The sequence below is a fragment of the Neomonachus schauinslandi genome, chromosome 5, assembly GCF_002201575.2.
Source record: "Neomonachus schauinslandi chromosome 5, ASM220157v2, whole genome shotgun sequence".
Classification (NCBI taxonomy): domain Eukaryota; kingdom Metazoa; phylum Chordata; class Mammalia; order Carnivora; family Phocidae; genus Neomonachus; species Neomonachus schauinslandi.
In genome coordinates this window covers 63,660,357-63,678,611 of record NC_058407.1, presented here as the reverse complement: position 1 = coordinate 63,678,611, position 18,255 = coordinate 63,660,357, and positions in this window count along the sequence as shown.

Below are 18,255 nucleotides of genomic sequence, written 5' to 3'. Positions count from 1 at the left end.
ATTTTTATTACTTTCAGGAAGTTCCTGATGTATCATGGTGGAGTTTGAAGTGGAAGGAGTCTCCTGGCACAGTACAGTTTTCTCCATTTATTTCAGATTTCATTTCACCCTGATGATTCATAGGAATTACTGGGAGTAGCTTACTCCAGATTATTATCTTGAGGATTTGAAGGTTGATTGTTCTCTTTTCTTGGATAATTAGGTTGTTTGAGGGGACAGTCCCTTTATCAATGTACTTTCTGTTTACAGTCTTGACAAGTATGCTTGTCAACAGGGGCAAAACTTGTTCTAAAGTTAGTTCTATAGTTGTAATTGTAGGGCCATGAGTTTATTTGCTTGATAACCCTTTTTCTGTTCTAAAATTCTTTCAAAATGCTCAGCAGAATGTTGGAGCTCAGGAAGGAGAGAAATCTTCCATTCTAATTTATGTTTCTTTAATAAATCATTAAGCTCAGGGTGAAGCCCATTAACAAAAAGAGCAGACAGGTGATGTTAGCTTCAGAGTCCCTAAGACCAGGATGCTGTCTAAATATTTCTTCTAAGTGAATTCAGAAGTCTGCAACTGATTTATTTTCTATTTACAGGAGTGTATTAAGGCTCAATCCATTCTCACAGCAAAACCCTGGGTACAGCTTCAAGGAGCAATTGACCTACTTTTCTCTCTCTTTTTATTCCATCTTTTCAGGCATACTTGGTAGGGTCTTCAAAGTCATCTTTTTTTTTTTTTTTTAATGGTCCTCCAAGTCTTCAGAAGGGTCTTTCCAGTCTGCTGCGTGGAACCACCTTTAAGTGTCTCCTAGACTTGGCACCGTGTGAACAAATTGGTACAAATCCAGGAGCCCAGGTCATGACCCCCAAGAAGTATCTTAAATTCTTCTGTAAATTTAGTTTGATTCTTCTTTGGGTCTGGAAAATTGTTCATAATGGTTTAGAGCTCAGCTTCAAACCAGGGTTTAAATTCTGCTGTGAATGGGACCCCTGGTTCATGGTAAGATCTTACTCTCAAGGGCATTAGGAGCCTAGGAGGTTCGAGGGAAAGGGTAAAAGATCAAATAGATTGTTAGTATCAGGATAGGCACAGAGGGGTTAATTTCAGGGTCATTCAGGTCTTTAGTCTCAGGGCCTTAGTCATAAGTTTTTCACTATCTTATTGTAATGAATCTTTTCGAGAGGCTATTTTGAGTCATTCTTCCTTCTCAAGTCCTCTGTAAACCAATCAAAGAATGCATTCCATTATTTTTGGGAGATTTGGGATCCTCTTTTTTAATGGGTACCCCTAAGATGGATGATCTTTTTTTTAAATGGTAGGCTCCCCAAAATGGCCATTACAATTCAAAATTATCCTTTGTAAAGTCCCAGTTTTTTCAGAAAGGCTCAAGACTCTGTTATAGTGGGAATACATATAAGAGGTAGGAGTTTTTTAAGGGAGGAGAAAAAGAGAAAAAGAGGATTTAGACTAGTTGGAACCCATCTCTGCCTTCAGGCTATCCGAAACAAATAATCTATAGGAGTCTGGTTATTTTATCATTGCCTAAAACCCAAGGAATCATGCACTTTTCGTCTTACAGACAGGAGGGTAGCTTACCAAGAAGTTTCAAGAAAGACAGAAAGCAAATGTGCACGAAAAAGTTGGAGAGCTCAGAACTCAGATTGGAGCTCAAATCCTAGAGAGACTTAACCAAGAACTCTGTAGTCTGAGAGAAATAAGTAAGTGCGCAGTGCTCTGTGGGTACTGCCATGGGGTTTGCTCACCAGCCTCAGGACAGGATCGTTGGCTAAAGATCCCACTTCTGACACCATTAACTGTCAAAAAAGTTCATTAAAAAAAAAACAATAAAAGCAACAAATCACTGAAGTAGCAATTAGTAAAAGTTTATTGTGCACGTACTAAAAAGACAATTTGCAAACTGGGAGCACTCAGATCAGAACATGGAATGAGGCTCAGAGGCATATTGTTATAAAACAGCTTATGTAGTGTGAAGGCAGGGAATGTTTATTCTTTACAGTGATTTGTTACAATATTAGAATTTTCTTAAAGGGATTTGGTTAGTGGCTACCTTATATCAATTTTGGGTAAGAGTTTAAGTTTTGCTTATGATTTTCAGAGGCATAACCAAGAAGTGATCCAGGTTAAGTTAACCTTGCTTGTCTTAAAAAAAAAAAAAAAAAATTAAGGTCTACTTATATGACTGACTAGTTTTGTCTGCTCAGGGAATTTTCAAGTCTGATCTTCATTTGTGTTTTAACAACTCTCAAGGCAAATTTTAGCAAAAGCATCTTTTCTATTTTTCCTATTGAGAGAACACAGACCACTGTTTTTCCAGTTCTGTGATACTCAGACCTTGGTTCTTGAGCTCTAGGTGGTCCTTTCAGCACCCATCTTCTTCCAAGACCTCTGTTGTATTAACCAGACTATGCTGGGATAGGGTTACCCTTTTGGTTAATGATAATAACTAATATGGCACCAGAGGCATTTTTTTTCCATAGGATTATTGTTTATATTTTAATTTTAATTTTATTTTATTTAAAACCAATTAATTAACATATAGTGTATTATTACTTTCAGAGGTAGAGTTCAGTGATTCATTTTGTTCAGTTGCATGTAACACCCAGTGTTCATTACATCAAGTCCCCTCCTTAATGCCCATCACCCAATTATCCCTCCCCCCCTACCAACCTCCTCTCCAGTAACCCGCAGTTTATTTTCTAGAGTTCAGCATCTCTTATAGTTCGCTTCTCTCTCAATTTTCATCTTATTTTATTTTTCCTTCCCTTCCTCTATGTTCATCTGTTTTGTTTCTTAAATTCCACGTATGAGTGAAATCATATGGTATTTGTCTTTCTCTGACTTGTTTCGCTTATCATAATACCCTCTAGTTCCATCCACGTGGTTGCCAATGGCAAGATTTCATTCTTTTTGATGGCTGAGTAATATTCTGCTTTATATACACACACGCACACATACATACATACACACATATAACCACATCTCCTTTATCTCTTCATCTGTTGATAGACATCTGGGCTCTTTCCTTATTTTGACTGTTGTGGACATTGCTGCTGTAAACTTTGGGGTGCACGTGCCTCTTTGAATCACTATGTTTGCATTCTTTGGATAAATACCTAGTAATGCAATTGCTGGGTCATAGGGTAGATCTATTTTTAACTTTTTGAGGAACCTCCATACTGTTTTTCAGAGTGGCTGCACCAGTTTGCATTCCCACCAAGAGAGTAAGAGGGTTCCCCTTTTCTCTACATCCTTGCCAACATCTGTCATTTCCTGAGTTTTTTATTTTTAGCCATCCTGACTGGTGTGAGGTGATATATCTTTGTGGTTTTGATTTGTATTTCCCTGATGCTGAGGATGTTGAGCATTTTTTCATGTGTCTCTTGGCCATTTGGTTGTCTTCTTTGGAAAAGTGTCTGTTCATGTCTTCTGCCCATTTCTTGACTGGATTATTTGTTTTTTGGGTGTTGAGTTTGATAAGTTCTTTATAGATTTTGTTACTAGTCCTTTATCTGATAAGACATTTGAAAATATCTTCTCCCATTCCGTAGTTGGCTTTTAGTTTTGTTGACTATTTCCTTTGCTGTGCAGAAGCTTTTTATCTTGATGAAGTCCCAATAGTTCATTTTTGCTTTTGTTTCTCTTGCCTTTGGAGACATGTCTAGCAAGATGTTGCTGCAGCCAAGGTCAAAGAGTTTGCTGCCTGTGTTCTCCTCTAGGACTTTGATGGATTCCTGTCTCACATTTAAGGTTTTTTGTCCATTTTGAGTTAATTTTTGTGTATGGTGAAAGAAAGTGGTCCAGTTTCATTCTTCTGCATGTGGCTGTCCAATTTTCCCAACACCATTTGTTGAAAATAGTGTCTTTTTTCCATTGGATATTCTTTCCTGCTTTGTTGAAGATTAGTTTACCATAGAGTTGAGGGTCCATTTCTGGGTTTTCTATTCTGTTCCATTGATCTATGTGTCTGTTTTGTGCCAGTACCATACTGTTTTGATGATTGCAGCTTTGTAGTAGAGCTTGAAGTCCGGAATTGTGATGCCTCCAGGTTTGGTTTTCTTTTTCAACGTTCCTTTGGCAACTCGGGGTCTTTTCTGGTTCTATACAAATTTTAGAATTGTTTGTTCCAGCCCTATGAAAAATGCTGGTGGTATTTTGATAGAGATTGCCTTGAATGTGTAGATTGCTTTGGGTAGCATAGACATTTTCACAATATTTGTTCTTCCAATCCATGAGCATGGAATGTTTTTCCATCTCTTTGTGTCTTCCTTCATTTCTTTCATAAGTGTTCTGTAGTTTTTAGAGTACAGATCCTTCACCTCTTTGGTTAGGTTCATTACTAGGTATCTTACGGTTTTTGGTGCAGTTATAAATGGGATCGATTCCTTGATGTCTCTTTCTTCTGCCTTGTTAGTGTATAGAAATGCAACTGACTTCTGTGCATTGATTTTATATCCTGCGACTTTGCTGATCTCCTGTATCAGTTCTAGCAATTTTGGGGTGGAGTCTTTTGGGTTTTCTACCTAGAGTACCATGTTGTCTGTGAAGAGTGAGAGTTTGACTTCTTTGCTGATTCGGATGCCTTTTATTTCTTTTTGTTGTCTGATTGCTGAGGCTAGGACTTAAGTGTACTATGTTGAATACCAGTGGTGAGCGTGGACATCCCTGTGGTGTTCCTGACCTTAGGGGAAAAGCTCTCAGTTTTTCCCCATTGAGGATGATACCTGCTGTGGGTTTTTCATATATGAGGTATGTTCCTTCTGTCCCTACACACACAGAGTTTTTATCAAGAAAGGATGCTGTAAAAAAAAAAAAAAAAAGAAAACAGAAGAAAGGATGCTGTAGAGGCACCTGGGCGGCTCAGTTGGTTAAGCATCTGCCTTCGGCTCAGGTCATGATCCCCAGGGTCCTGGGATCGAGCCCCGCGCCAGGCTCTCTGCTCAGCAGGGAGTCTGCTTCTCCATCTCCCTCTGCCTGCCACTCCACCTGCTTGTGCTCTCTCTCTCTGTCAGATAAATAAGTAAAATATTAAAAAGAAGAAGAAGAAAGGATGCTGTCCTTTGTCAAATGCTTTTTCTGCATGTTTTGAGAGGACCATATGGTTCTTGTCCCTTGTCCTTTCTTTTACTAATGTGGTTTATCACATTGATTGATTTGCGGATGTTGAACCACTCTTGCAGCCCAGGAATAAATCCCACTTAGTTGTGGTGAATAATCCTTTTAATGTACTGTTGGATCCTTTTAGTTAGGATCTTGGTGAGAATTTTTTCATCCCTGTTTATAAGGGATATTGGTCTGTAATTCTCCTTTTTGGTGGGGTCCTTGTCTGGTTTTGGGATCAAGGTAATGCTGGCCTTATAGAATGAGTTTGGAAGTTTTCCTTCCATTTCTATTTTTTGAAACAGTTTCAGAAGAATAGGTATTCATTCTTCTTTAAATGTTTGGTAGAATTCTGCTGGTAGGCCATCTGGTCCTGGACTCTTTGTTTGTTGAGAGATTTTTTATTACTGATTCAATTTCTTTGCTGGTTATGGATCTGTTCAGGTTTTCTATTTCTTCCTGTTTCAGTTTTGGTAGTTCATATGTTTCTAGGTATGCATTCATTTCTTCCAGATTGCCTAATTTGTTGGCATATAATTGCTCATAATATACTCTTATAATTGTTTGTATTTGGTGTTGGTTGTGATCTCACCTCTTTCATTCATGATTTTATTTATTTGGGTTCTTTCTCTTTTCCTTTTGATAAATCTGGCTAGGGGTTTATCAATCTTATTAAGGCTTTCAGAGAACCACCTCTTAGTTTCATTGATCTGTTCTACCATTTTTTTAAAAATTTCTATGTCATTGATTTCTGCTCTAATCTTTACTCTTTCTCTTCTGTTGGATTTAAGCTCTTAAAAATAAAATCTTTTTTTTTTTTATTTATTCATGAGAGACAGAGAGAGAGACAGAGGCAGAGGGAGAAGCAGGCTCCCCGCAGAGCAGGGAGCCCGATGCGGGACTCAATCCCAGGACCCTGGGATCATGACCTGAGCCGAAGGCAGACGCTTAACCGACTGAGCCACCCAGGCGTCCGTTAAAAATAAAATCTTAAAAAAAATTTTGTTACCTGAATTTTCAAATGTATTGATATGAGGTTTTGTGTATTTTTGTCTTATATTTTTAATGTCTATGAGATCTATACTGATTCTTTTTTAGAATTCATCATATTGGTATTTGTGCTTTAGTTTTTGTCCTTGATCAGTATTTCTGGAGGTTTTTTGCTGGGTCAATAAATCATTTTTTTTTCTCATAATTTTTTTCTTATTGCATTAAAATTTCAAAATTATGGTAACATACACATAACATAAAATTGACCATCTTAACCATTTTAAAATGTACAGTTCAGTGGCATTAAGTACATTCACGCTGTTGTGCAAACATCACCACTGTCCATCTCCAGAACTTTTTCATCCTCCCAAACTGAAACTTTGTACCCATTAAACACTAAACAACCATTCCACTAACCCCACGGCCCTGGAAACTATCATTCTACTTTTTCCCTATGAATTTGACTAGTCTAAGTATTTTATATATGTAGAATCACATAGTGTTTATCTTTTTGTGATTGACTTACTTCACTTACTGTAATGCCCTCAAGGTTCATTCATGCTGTAGCATGTGTCAAATTTCCTTCCTTTTTAAGGCTGATAATAGTCCATCTTTCATAATTTTTTATTTCAAGTATGAGCATATACTAATTCATGTTAAATACTTATTAATTGGTCAGTTAATATATTTTTTAAGTTAGCAAGGGTATTAGAAATCACTTTTTCTATATGCATGGAATCTCCTTTTATGGATTAGAATCAGTGAATAAAGTTGCCCTTAATTGCCTTGTTTTGTTTTTGCCTAATAGCTGCCTCCATTCCCTTGAGCTACTTGCACATCTGTGCTTTGGGGAGATGGGAGGAATGGAGTTTCCATGTGTCGGGGGTTGGGGGGTGGGGGGTGGGGATGAAATGATGAGTATTGTTTAAAACCATTACTGAAGAATTTATACAGCTGAGGATAATTTGGCTTGATTGAGTTTGGGTTACAGCCACCTGCATGAGGAGGAGAGTACAGACAACTCTAACCACCCAGCTAGCAGTGAAATGGGAAGAGATAAACATATATGTATTCCTACTCTACTCCTTTCAAGTCCCCTCTACTCCCACACTTACAGCTGCCACTGATGACTAATGTTAAGCAATTTGGAGGGTCCTGTGTCTTTTAATAGTAGTAAAGAGGAGTTGTGGTATCACATGGTCTCTGATTTTCCACTTAAAATGTATTTTAAATTTCCAGAAATTTGGGGTGCCTGGCAGTTGGAAGAGCATGCAGCTCTTGATCTCAGGGTCATGAGTTTGAACCCCACATTGGATGTAGAGATTACTTAAGTAAATAAGCTTAAAATAAAATAAATTTCCAGAAATTCTATTTTGTTCTAATACCCAATTCTATGTTGTTCCAAATTGAGGTTTTAATTTTTTTAAAAAAGAATTCACTTGTTTGTCTAAATGAAAAGCTCATTTTCCAAAATAAAATTTATGGTGATCAGGCCTTATGGTTATGGGAGAGTTTTTAGATTAGAGTGGCATATCGATTAGAAAGTTAGTGCCAATGAGTAGACATTTGTTAAGAAAACAGACTTATGGAGAGGTCTTACATTCACTTTTTTGATCTGAGGATATCATTCTTGTTTTTTGGTTTTTTTTAAAACTGTATTTTTTTTTTTAAAGATTTTATTTATTTATTTGATAGAGAGAGGCACAGCGAGAGAGGGAACACAAGCAAGGGGAATGGGAGAGGGAGAAGCGGGCTTCCCGCGGAGCAGGGAGCCCAATGCGGGGCTCGATCCCAGGACCCTGGGATCATGACCTGAGCCAAAGGCAGACGCTGAACGCCTGAGCCACCCAGGTGCCCCATCATTTTTGTTTTTAATTATTTTTTAGAATATATCAGTATATTATTTTGGGTCTCCTTTTTCATATTCATATATAATGCTAATGCGAATGTTATTTATTGGTAAACTGATGACATTTTGGAAGAGGTTACTTTCTTGCAACCAAAACCCTTTAAATATCAGAAAAAAGTTTTTATTTGGAACTTCCCATTTTCTTGTTTTTGGTTGGTTATCATTATGCAGGTCTAGAGAGTTAGTGTTTGTAGGTTCTTATTGACACATTTCTTTTTTCTTTTTCTTTCTTTAGATTTTATTTGTTTACTTTTAGAGAGAGCGCGCAAATGGGGAGAAGAGCAGAGGGAGAGGTAGAGAGAGAATCCCAAGTGGACTCCACGCTGAGTGGAGAGCTAGAATCGGGGCTTGATCCCATGACCCTGAGATCATGACTTGAGCTGAAACCAGGAGTTGGCTGCTTAACCAACTGTGCCACCCAGGTGCCCCTTGACACATTTCTTGAATCTGTTGATTGGGTTACTGAGTTGGAATAAATATTTAGATTCAACTGAGGGTTTTCAGCTTTGATTTAATTTAATTTACTGGAAAGGGGTCATTAAAAAAAGGTATTAAAAATTTTCAGAGATATGCTTATACAGTTACAGTGTCAAAATATTAAAGATTTGAAAACTTAGTTTCCTATTTTTTTGTTTCCATTCCTCAATGGATCATCACTGTTGCAAGTTTCTTTTTATCCTTTCAGATCTACAATATTTATGTATATGCAATACAGTATAAATATAGTCTTCTCCATCACATTCCTTTAACAATATATTTTACTATAATAATAATTTTAAAAAACAGTCCCTGCCCCTCTCTCCAGCCCATTCCCATTTCTAGCTTTCCATGGATGTTCATTAGCATTTCTTCTGGTATTAACCTCCGTATTTCTGAATAACATGGTTATACTGACTTTTTAGTCTTTTCCCAGGCGCCCATCCACTGTAATTCTTAATTTTGCATTTCTCTGATGAATAACACTAAATCTCTTTTTACAATAAACCTTTAAATATAATACATACTGGAAAATGCACACATTGTAAGTATACAGCCTAATGAATTGTTTAATACAAAGTGAACTTGCCCATGTAGCAGTCATGGTCAGGGGTACTCTTCATTCAGTCAACCAACAAACTTGTTGCATATCTACTGTGTGTTAGGTATAGTTCTAGGCCCAGAGATACAAGAATGATCAAGACAGGGGCATCTGGGTGGCTCAGTCGCTTAAGTGTCTGCCTTTGGCTCAGGTCATGATCCCAAGGTCCTGGGATCCAGTCCCGCCGCATTGGGCTCCTTGCTCAGCAGGGAGCCTGCTTCTCCCTCTGCCTGCCACTCCCCCTGCTTGTGCTCTCTCTCTCTGACAAATAAAAAAATAAAATCATAAAAAAAAAGAATGATCAGGATAGTAAAAATTGCAGTCCTCACGAAGTGTACATTCTATTGGGGAAGAAGGACAATAAAGAAATAAATGCTAGGTAGTAATAAGGTGTAGAAAAAAATAGGGCAGGGTAAGGGAATGCAAGTGTCAGGAACTATTGTTCTAGTTAGGGTGGTCAGAGAAGGCTTCCCTGAAGAGATGACTCACCCCCCCAGGCTTATTCAGACTATTGGCAGAATTCAGTTTCATATGGTTGTAGGACTGAGGTTGTAGTACTGTTTCCCTGCTGGCTGTTGGCCCCAGTGTCATTCTTTTTTTTTTTTGCCCCAGTGTCTTTTTTTTTAACTCACATCTTCTTTCCTTTTTTTTTTTTAATTTAAATTCAGTTAGCCAACATATAGTACATCATGAGTTTTTGATGTAGTGTTCAACTATTCGATAGTTGCGTATAACACCCAGGGCTCATCAGATCACGTGCCCTCCTTAATGCCCATCCCCACACCCCTCTCCCTTCGGCAACCCTCAGTTTGTTTCCTGGAGTCAGGAGTCTCTCATGGTTTGTCTCCCTCTCTGATTTCTTCCCATTCAGTTTTCCCTCCCTTCCCCTATGATTCTCTGCGCTATTCCTTATATTCCACATATGAATGAAACCATATAATTGTCTTTCTCTGATTGGCTTATTTCACTTAGCATAATACCCTCCAGTTCTGTCCATGTTGATGCAAACGGTAGGTATTCATCCTTTCTGATGGCTGAGTAATATTCCATTATATATATATACCACATCTTCTTTATCCATTCATCTGTTGAAGAGCTCTAGGGGCCACCTGCGTTTCCTGCCTCATGGCCCCTTTCAAAGCCAGTAATGACAGGTCAGATTACTCTCACACTTTAGATCTCTCTGACGTTTCGGTCTTTCACATTTCTCAGATGTATCTTTCTTTCTTTTTTATTTTTAAAGATCTTATTTATTTATTTGAGAGAGAGTGAGTGGGAACAGGGGAGGAATGGAAGGAGAAGCAGAGAGAGAATCTCAAGCTGACTCCCGCTGAGTACAGAGCCTGATGTGGGGCCCAATCTCACCATCCTAAGATCATGACTTGAGCCAAAATCAAGAGTCTGAGGCTTAACTGACTGAGTCACCCAGGCGCCCTTCTCAGATACATCTTTCTGAACTCCAGCCAAAGAAATTTCTCCCCTTCTAAGGGCCCATGCAATTAGATTGGGCCCACCTGGATAATCTAGGCTCATTTCCTTATTTTAAAGTCTGTGACCTTAATTACATCTGCAAAGTCCCTTCACAGCAGTACTTGGATTATATTTGATAGAAATACTAAGGGAAAGGAATCTTGGGGAGATCACTTTAGAATTCTGCTTATTACATAGGTCTTATTAAATTAATTAGGGAGTATTCTTTCCTCTACTTTCTAAAAGAGTTTGTGGAGAATTAATATGTCTTTTTAATATTAGAATATAGAAGTTCTCTGGCCTTGTGCTTTTGAGTGTGGCAGGAGGAGGTTTTAAATTACTGTTTCAGTTTCTTGCTACAGGTCTGTTGAGGTTTCTATTTCAGTCGTTTAAGTGTCTGCCTTTGTCTCAAGTCGTGATCCCACGTTCCTGGGATCTAGTCCTGGGATTGAACCTGCTTCTCCCTCTGCCCCTCCCCCCCTGCTTGTGCACTCTCTTGCTCCCTCTCAAATAAATAAATAAAATCTTTAAAAAAAAGAATTAAACACAACCCTGGATGCTCTAACTTTATGGGTCTCTATTTTTCCTCCAGAAAATAAAAAGAACAAAGTCACCACTCTCACAATAACTGGAAGAAAACTCAGTAGAAACTCAACACTCTTTTTCAGCGAGAAGTACCTGATGTATATTTTGTTTAATAAAGACTGCTAATATCTGCTTAGTGTGTCTATACACTAAGCCAGTTTAAGAATGTGATCTGTAATTACATGGAGAAAAAGTGAATGGGATTATTAATGCTGTGAAAAGCAACAGTGACCTACCCACCAAGTGGCAAGGTGGAGATAATTAATCTGGTCAGTTAAAAAGAAATACATAATTTAAAATGCAGAGGCTTCCAGATGGTGAGTTAGTCTCTTAGTTGCTTGCTCTGGACATTATAAAATGCATCTTATCATAGCCTGCTTTAATACTAGTTTAATTCTATAGGTTAGCTTCCCCCCCTCCTTTGTACAATTGTTGCCAGATATGTTACATCTATATTTGTTATAAACTGAAAAATACAGTATTGTTATCGCTGCTTTATATAATCTTTTAAATAAATTAAGAGAAGAAAATAAAAATATATTTATTCAGTCTTTTATATTTACCAATATATTTACTTTTTCCAGTGCTCTTCATTTCTTTGTGTAGATTTAGGTTACCATCTGGTGTCATTTTCTTTCAGCCTGTGAGATTTTCTGTAGTATTTTTTGTAAGTCAGGTTTGCCAGCAATGGATTCCTAAGTCATTGGGGTGTCTTTATTTCACTGTCATTTTTTTACCTTCATTTTTTTTTTCCTTCCCCCACCTTCATTTTTTAAAGGTGGTTTTGCTGAATATAGAATTCTTGCTTTTTTCCATTGCATGTTTTTTCCTGCTTTGTCAAAGATTATTTGACCATAGAGTTGAGGGTCCATATCTGGGTTTTCTATTCTGTTCCATTGGTCTATATGTCTGTTTTTGTGCCAGTACCATGCTGTCTTGGTGATCACAGCTTTGTTATATAGCTTGAAATTGGGCAATGTGATGCCCCCAGCTTTGTTTTCCTTTTTCAACATTTCCTTGGCGATTTGGGGTCTTTTCTGATTCCATACAAATTTTAGGATTGTTTGTTCCAGCACTTTGAAAAATGTCATTGGAATTTTGATCGGGATGACATTGAAGGTATAGATTGCTCTGGGTAGCTAGACATTTTAACAGTGTTTATTCTTCCGATCCAAAGACAGTCTCTTCAATAAATGGTGCTGGGAAAATTGGACAGCCACATGCAGAAGAATGAAACTCAACCATTCTCTAACACCGTACACAAAGATAAACTCAAAATGGATGGAAGACCTCAATGTGAGAGAGGAATCCATCAAAATCCTAGAGGAGAACATAGGCAGTAACCTCTTTGACATCGGCCGCAGCAACTTCTTTCAAGATACATCTCCAAAAGCTAGTGAAACAAAAGCAAAAATGAACTTTTGGGACTTCATCAAGATAAAAAGCTTTTTTTTTTTTTTTTAAGATTTTATTTATTTGAGAGAGAGCACAAGCAGGGGGAGGGGCAGATGGAGAAGCAGGCTCTCCGCTGAGCAAGGAGCGCGATATGGGACTCGATCCCAGGACTCTGGGATCATGACCTGAGCTGAAGGCAGACGCTCAACCAACTGAGCCACCCAGGCATCCCAAGATAAAAAGCTTCTGCACAGCAAAGGAAACAGTTAACAAAACAAAGAGGCAACCCACAGAATGGGAGAAGATATTTGCAAATGACACTACAGATAAAGGGCTGGTATCCAAGATTTATAAAGAACTTCTCAAACTCAACACCCAGAAAACAAATAATCAAGTCAAAATATGGGCAGAAGATATGAAAAGACACTTCTCTGAAGAAGACATACAAATGGCTAACAGACACATGAAAAAATGTTCATCATCATTAGCCATCAGGGAAATTCAAATAAAACCACATTGAGATACCATCTTACACCAGTTAAAATGGCAAAAATGGACAGGGCAAGAAACAACAAATGTTGGAGAGGTTGTGGAGAAAGGGGAACCCTCTTACACTGTTGGTGGGAATGCAAGTTGGTACAGCCACTTTGGAAAACAGTGTGGAGGTGGCTCAAAATTTTAAAAATAGAGCTACCCTATGACCCAGCAATTGCACTCCTGGGTATTTACCCCAAAGACACAGATGCAGTGAAAAGAAGAGCCATATGCACCCCAATGTTCATAGCAGCAATGTCCGCAATAGCCAAACTGTGGAAAGAGCCGAGATGCCCTTAAACAGAAGAATGGATAAAGAAGCTGTGGTCCATATATACAATGGAATATTAGCCATCAGAAAGGATGAATACCCAACTTTTACATCAACATGGATGGGACTGGAGGAGATTATGCTAAGTGAAATAAGTCAAGCAGAGAAAGTCAATTATCATACGGTTTCACTTATTTGTGGAACATAAGGAATAGCATGGAGGACATCAGGAGAAGGAAGGGAAAAATTAAGGGGGGGGAATCGGAGGGAGAGATGAACCATGAGAGACTATGGACTCTGAGAAACAAACAGGGTTTTAGAGAGGAGGGGGGTGGGGAATTGGTTAGCCTGGTGAGGGGTATTAAGGAGGGCACGTACTGCATGGAGCAGTGGGTGTTATACGAAAACAATGGATCGTGGGTCACCACATCAAAAACTAATGATGTGGGCGCCTGGGTGGCTCAGCTGGTTGGGCAGCTGCCTTTGGCTCAGGTCATGATCCTGGAGTCCCGGGATCGAGTCCCGCATCAGGCTCCCTGCTCGGCGGGGAGCCTGCTTCTCCCTCTCCCTCTACTGCTCCCCCTGCTTGTGCTCTCTCTCTCTCTCTGTCAAATAAATAAAATCTTAAAAAAAAAAAAAAAAACCAAAAAACTAATGATGTATTGTATGGTGACTAACATAACATAATAAAATTTAAAAAAACATTCTTGCTTGACAATTTTTTCTTTCAGCATTTTGAATATGTCATTTCACTGTCTTCTGACTTTCCTTGTTTCTGATGAGAGATTAGCAACCGGTTATATTGTTGCTTCCTGGTAAATGAGCTGGGTTTTTTTCTTGCTTCTGTCAAGATTTTCTGTTTTAGGTGTTCTTTTTTTTTTTTTTTTACTATTTTTACTATATGTCTAGGTATGGATTTTATCATTTTTACTATATGTCTAGGTATGGATCTCTTTGTGTTTATTGTAGTTGTGGTTCATCGAGCTTCTTGAGTCTGTAGATGATTATTATTTTTATTTTTTTTAGAGAGAGAGAGGAAGAGAATCTTTTTTCTTTTTTAAAAATTTATTTATTTGACAGAGAGAGAGGCAGAGGGAGAAACAGGCTCCCCGCTGAGCAGGGAGCTGATGTAGGGCTCGATCCCAGGACCCTGGGATCGTGACCTGAGCTGAAGGCAGATGCTTAATCACTGAACCACCCAGGCACCCCAGGGAGAGCGAGAATCTTAAGCAGGCTCCATGCTCGGCATGGAGCCTGATGCGGGCTGGATCTCAAGAGTCTGAGATCATGACCTGAGCTGAAATCAAGAGTCGAACACTTAACCACCTGAGCCCAGGAGCCCCTGTAGATTAATTTTTTTAAAAAAAAATATCAGTTTCTGGGGCACCTGGGTGGTTCAGTCAGTTAGGTATCTGACTCGATCTCAGGGTTGTGAGTTGAAGCCCCTCATTGGGCTCCACGCTGGAAGTGTTGGGCTCCACATTGGGCATGGAGCCTACTTAAAAAAAAAAAATCAGCTTGCATTGTTTTTGGTCATTATTTCTGTCCTTTTTCTCCACTTCTGGAACTTCTAAATTGGAACTCCACAATTGTTATACTCGATGTTGTTCCTTAGGTCTCTGGGGCTTTGTTTTTCTTTATTCTTTTCTCTCTTCAGATTAGATACCAGTTTTTCTGATATTTTTTTCTTCTACTCCAGTGTTCAACTCTAGAATTTCTGTTTACCTCTTTTTATATGATTTCTATCTTCTTGTTGAAATTTTCTGTTTACGGCATTGTCCTCTATTTTTCTTTAGTCCTTTAAAGCAGTTTGAAGATTTTGTTTTAGTTTGGCATTTGGACCTACTCAGAGATATTTTCAATTCCATGATGGTTTTTTTTCCCCTCTTCAGTTTGGGTCATACTTTCCTTCATCTTTACATGTCTCATAAATTTTTGTTGAAACTAGACATTTTACATAATATATTGTGGCAACTTTGCTTGATTTGTTTTTCCCTTGGAGGGTTGTTTTGTTTTGTTGCCTGGACTAAATCTGTGGAATATTTTTCCTGAGTGTGTGGCTGCTATTACCTGCTTAGTGTTTTGTGTTTTTTTTAATTTGTTTTTATTTTTAAGTTTGTCTTCCTGGAATCACACCTGTATTTGTATAGCTTAGTGGTCAGTTAGCCACTTGTCAAAGATTGTGCTAAACACGTTGACCTAGGAGAGTTTCCACTTTCTGCCAGTAGATCTTTATGTGTGAAGGGGAGCTCCTTCAAAATTCAGACATTTTAAAAGTCTGCTCAAACTTGTACTTTCCACTGGGCCCTCTCATGTTTTTTCTTCCTGTTTTTGCAGGCTCCTGGTAGATCCTCTCTGGTCTCTCTAGTATGGATATGTGAGCACTTACCCTTTATAGTCTTGTTTTCAGTTTTCCCTTTAAATTCTGTCTAGTCTGCTGGCCCATTGCTTGTACCAACTGTGACAGCATCCTCAGGTCCTTTGTCTTGCTTGTTCATTGCCACCAAGAATACACATTGTTACTGACAGTGATGGGTGTGGCATTCTGTGCTTTGCTTCATATCTAGTCAACCCTCTCTGTGAGTGAAGCTGCTGGTGTTTATGGCTTTCCCTACCTTGGTAGAACTACCTTTCCCACTGACCTGGGGGTGATGGGGACAGCCTTGGGCAATAATGCCCCAGAGTCATGCTCTTCTTACCCCAAATTCAGTAGTTTTTCATGAATAACCACAGAGCAAGTAGCATTTGAGAAAAGACCTAAAGGAAGTGAGGAATTATTTCATGTAGATATCTAAAGATGAACATTCCTGGCAGAGGGAACGCCTTAAGGGCCTGAAGGGGAGAACATATCTAGGGTATAAAAGGGACAGTAATGAGGCCAGTATGGCTAGAATGGAGTACCTGAGGGGGAGAGTAGTGGGAAATTATGTCAGAGAGGTAAAGAGAGGCAGGTAAGACCTTTTAGGCTACTCACTGTAAGGACTCTGGCTTTTACTTTGAATGAAGTGGGGAGCTGCTGGAGGGCTTTGAGCAGCAGAGTTGAGACAGTTCATCTTATAATTTTAAAAGCAGCTTTAGTGAAATGGAAGCTGAAGCGTGGCGGGATAGAAGACTCAGGATGCCAGTTAAGAGACTATTACATTCCTGGGCGCCTGGTGGCTCAGTTGGTTAAGCGACTGCCTTCGGCTCAGGTCATGATCCTGGAGTCCCGGGATCGAGTCCCACATCGGGCTCCCTGCTCGGCAGGGAGTCTGCTTCTCCCTCTCCCACTCCCCGTTTGTGTTCCCTCTCTCGTTGTGTCTTTCTCTGTCAAATAAATAAATAAAATCTTAAAAAAAAAAAATCCAGATTAAAAAAAAAAAAGAGACTATTACATTCCTGATTATAGCAATGCAGGGGAGAAATGATCATGGCTTAGATGAGAATAGTAGCAGGAGAGGTAGTGAGAAGTGGTCCAATTCCTTCTGGTAGATTGGAGGTGGGGAGTGAACAGATTCAGATCCCTTATTTCAAGGAAATTTTTCTGCATAGTATCTATGAGTGCTTTTTTTTGTTCCTTTTATTGAGTTCTATATTTTTTGAGTCCCTATATTGATTCTAATTATGCTCAGATTGGATCATTTTAATGCTCTTGTAATCTCTTTTTTTCTTCTGAAGGCTTTCCTCCATTCCATTCATTCTATTTTTATCTTTCTTTTTTTTTTTTTTAAGGAGGCTCCATGCCCACTGTACAGCCCAATACGGGGCTTGAACTCACAACCCTGAGATCAAGACCTGAGCTAAGGTCAAGTCGAATGCTTAACTGACTGAGCCACCCAGGTGCCCCTCATCCTCTTTTCTTTAAGCTGAGGACATGAGGGTAGAGAAGAGCTTGCCATTGAAGAATTTAATCCTTTGTGATAGATCTATCTAAATTCTGTTCTTGGGGCGCCTGGGTGGCTCAATCGTTGGGCATCTGCCTTCGGCTCGGGTCATCATCCCAGGGTCCTGGGATCGAGCCCTGCATCGGGCTCCCTGCTCAGCAGGAAGCCTGCTTCTCCTTCTTCCACTCCCCCTGCTTGTGTTCCCTCTCTCACTGTGTCTCTTCTGTCAAAAAATAAATAAAATCTTTAAAAAAAAATAAATTCTGTTCTTAGCGCCTGAGTGGCTCAGCTTGTTAAGTGTCTGCCTTCAGCTCAGGTCATGATCTCAGGGTCCTGGGATCGAGCCTGACGTCATTGGGCTTCCTGCTCAGCAGGGAGTCTGCTTCTCCCTTTCCTTCTGCCCCTCCACCCACTTGTTCTCTAATAAACAAATAAAATCTTAAAAAAATAAAATAAAATCTCATAAAGTGTTTTTATCAGATCCACTCTATGCATTGGTAAATTCTATGTAATTCCATAGGCTTTGGCTGATTCTCCCAATTTGGCTCAATTCTCTGAAAGATAGTAAGCCCCAGAGGTTCAGCCTGTCTTTCCTCAAGTCCCATAGTGGTTTGTAGAGAATCTTACTCTTGGAGTATAATTGATATAACATATTAGTTTCAGGTGTACAATCTAATAACTCAGTATTTGTATATATTGCAAAATGATCACCACAGTCCAGTTAATATCTCTCACTATACAAAATTTTTTTTCTTGTGATGAGAACTTTCACGATCCACTTTCCTAGCTACTTTCAAATATGGAATATGGTATGAACTAGTTACCTTGCTGTATGCGACATCCCTGTGACTTACCTTATAACTGGAAATATGAATCGTTTGACCCCCTTCACCGGTTTTTTTCTACGCCCCCTGCCTCAGGTAACCACCAATCTATTCTCTATATCCACAGAGACTCTTATTCTTGGTGGATTTTTTTTTTTTTTAAACTGTACCAGGGCTCTCTACTTATTCATTCTCCTCCATTCATATTGGAAAGTATTATACATAAGGT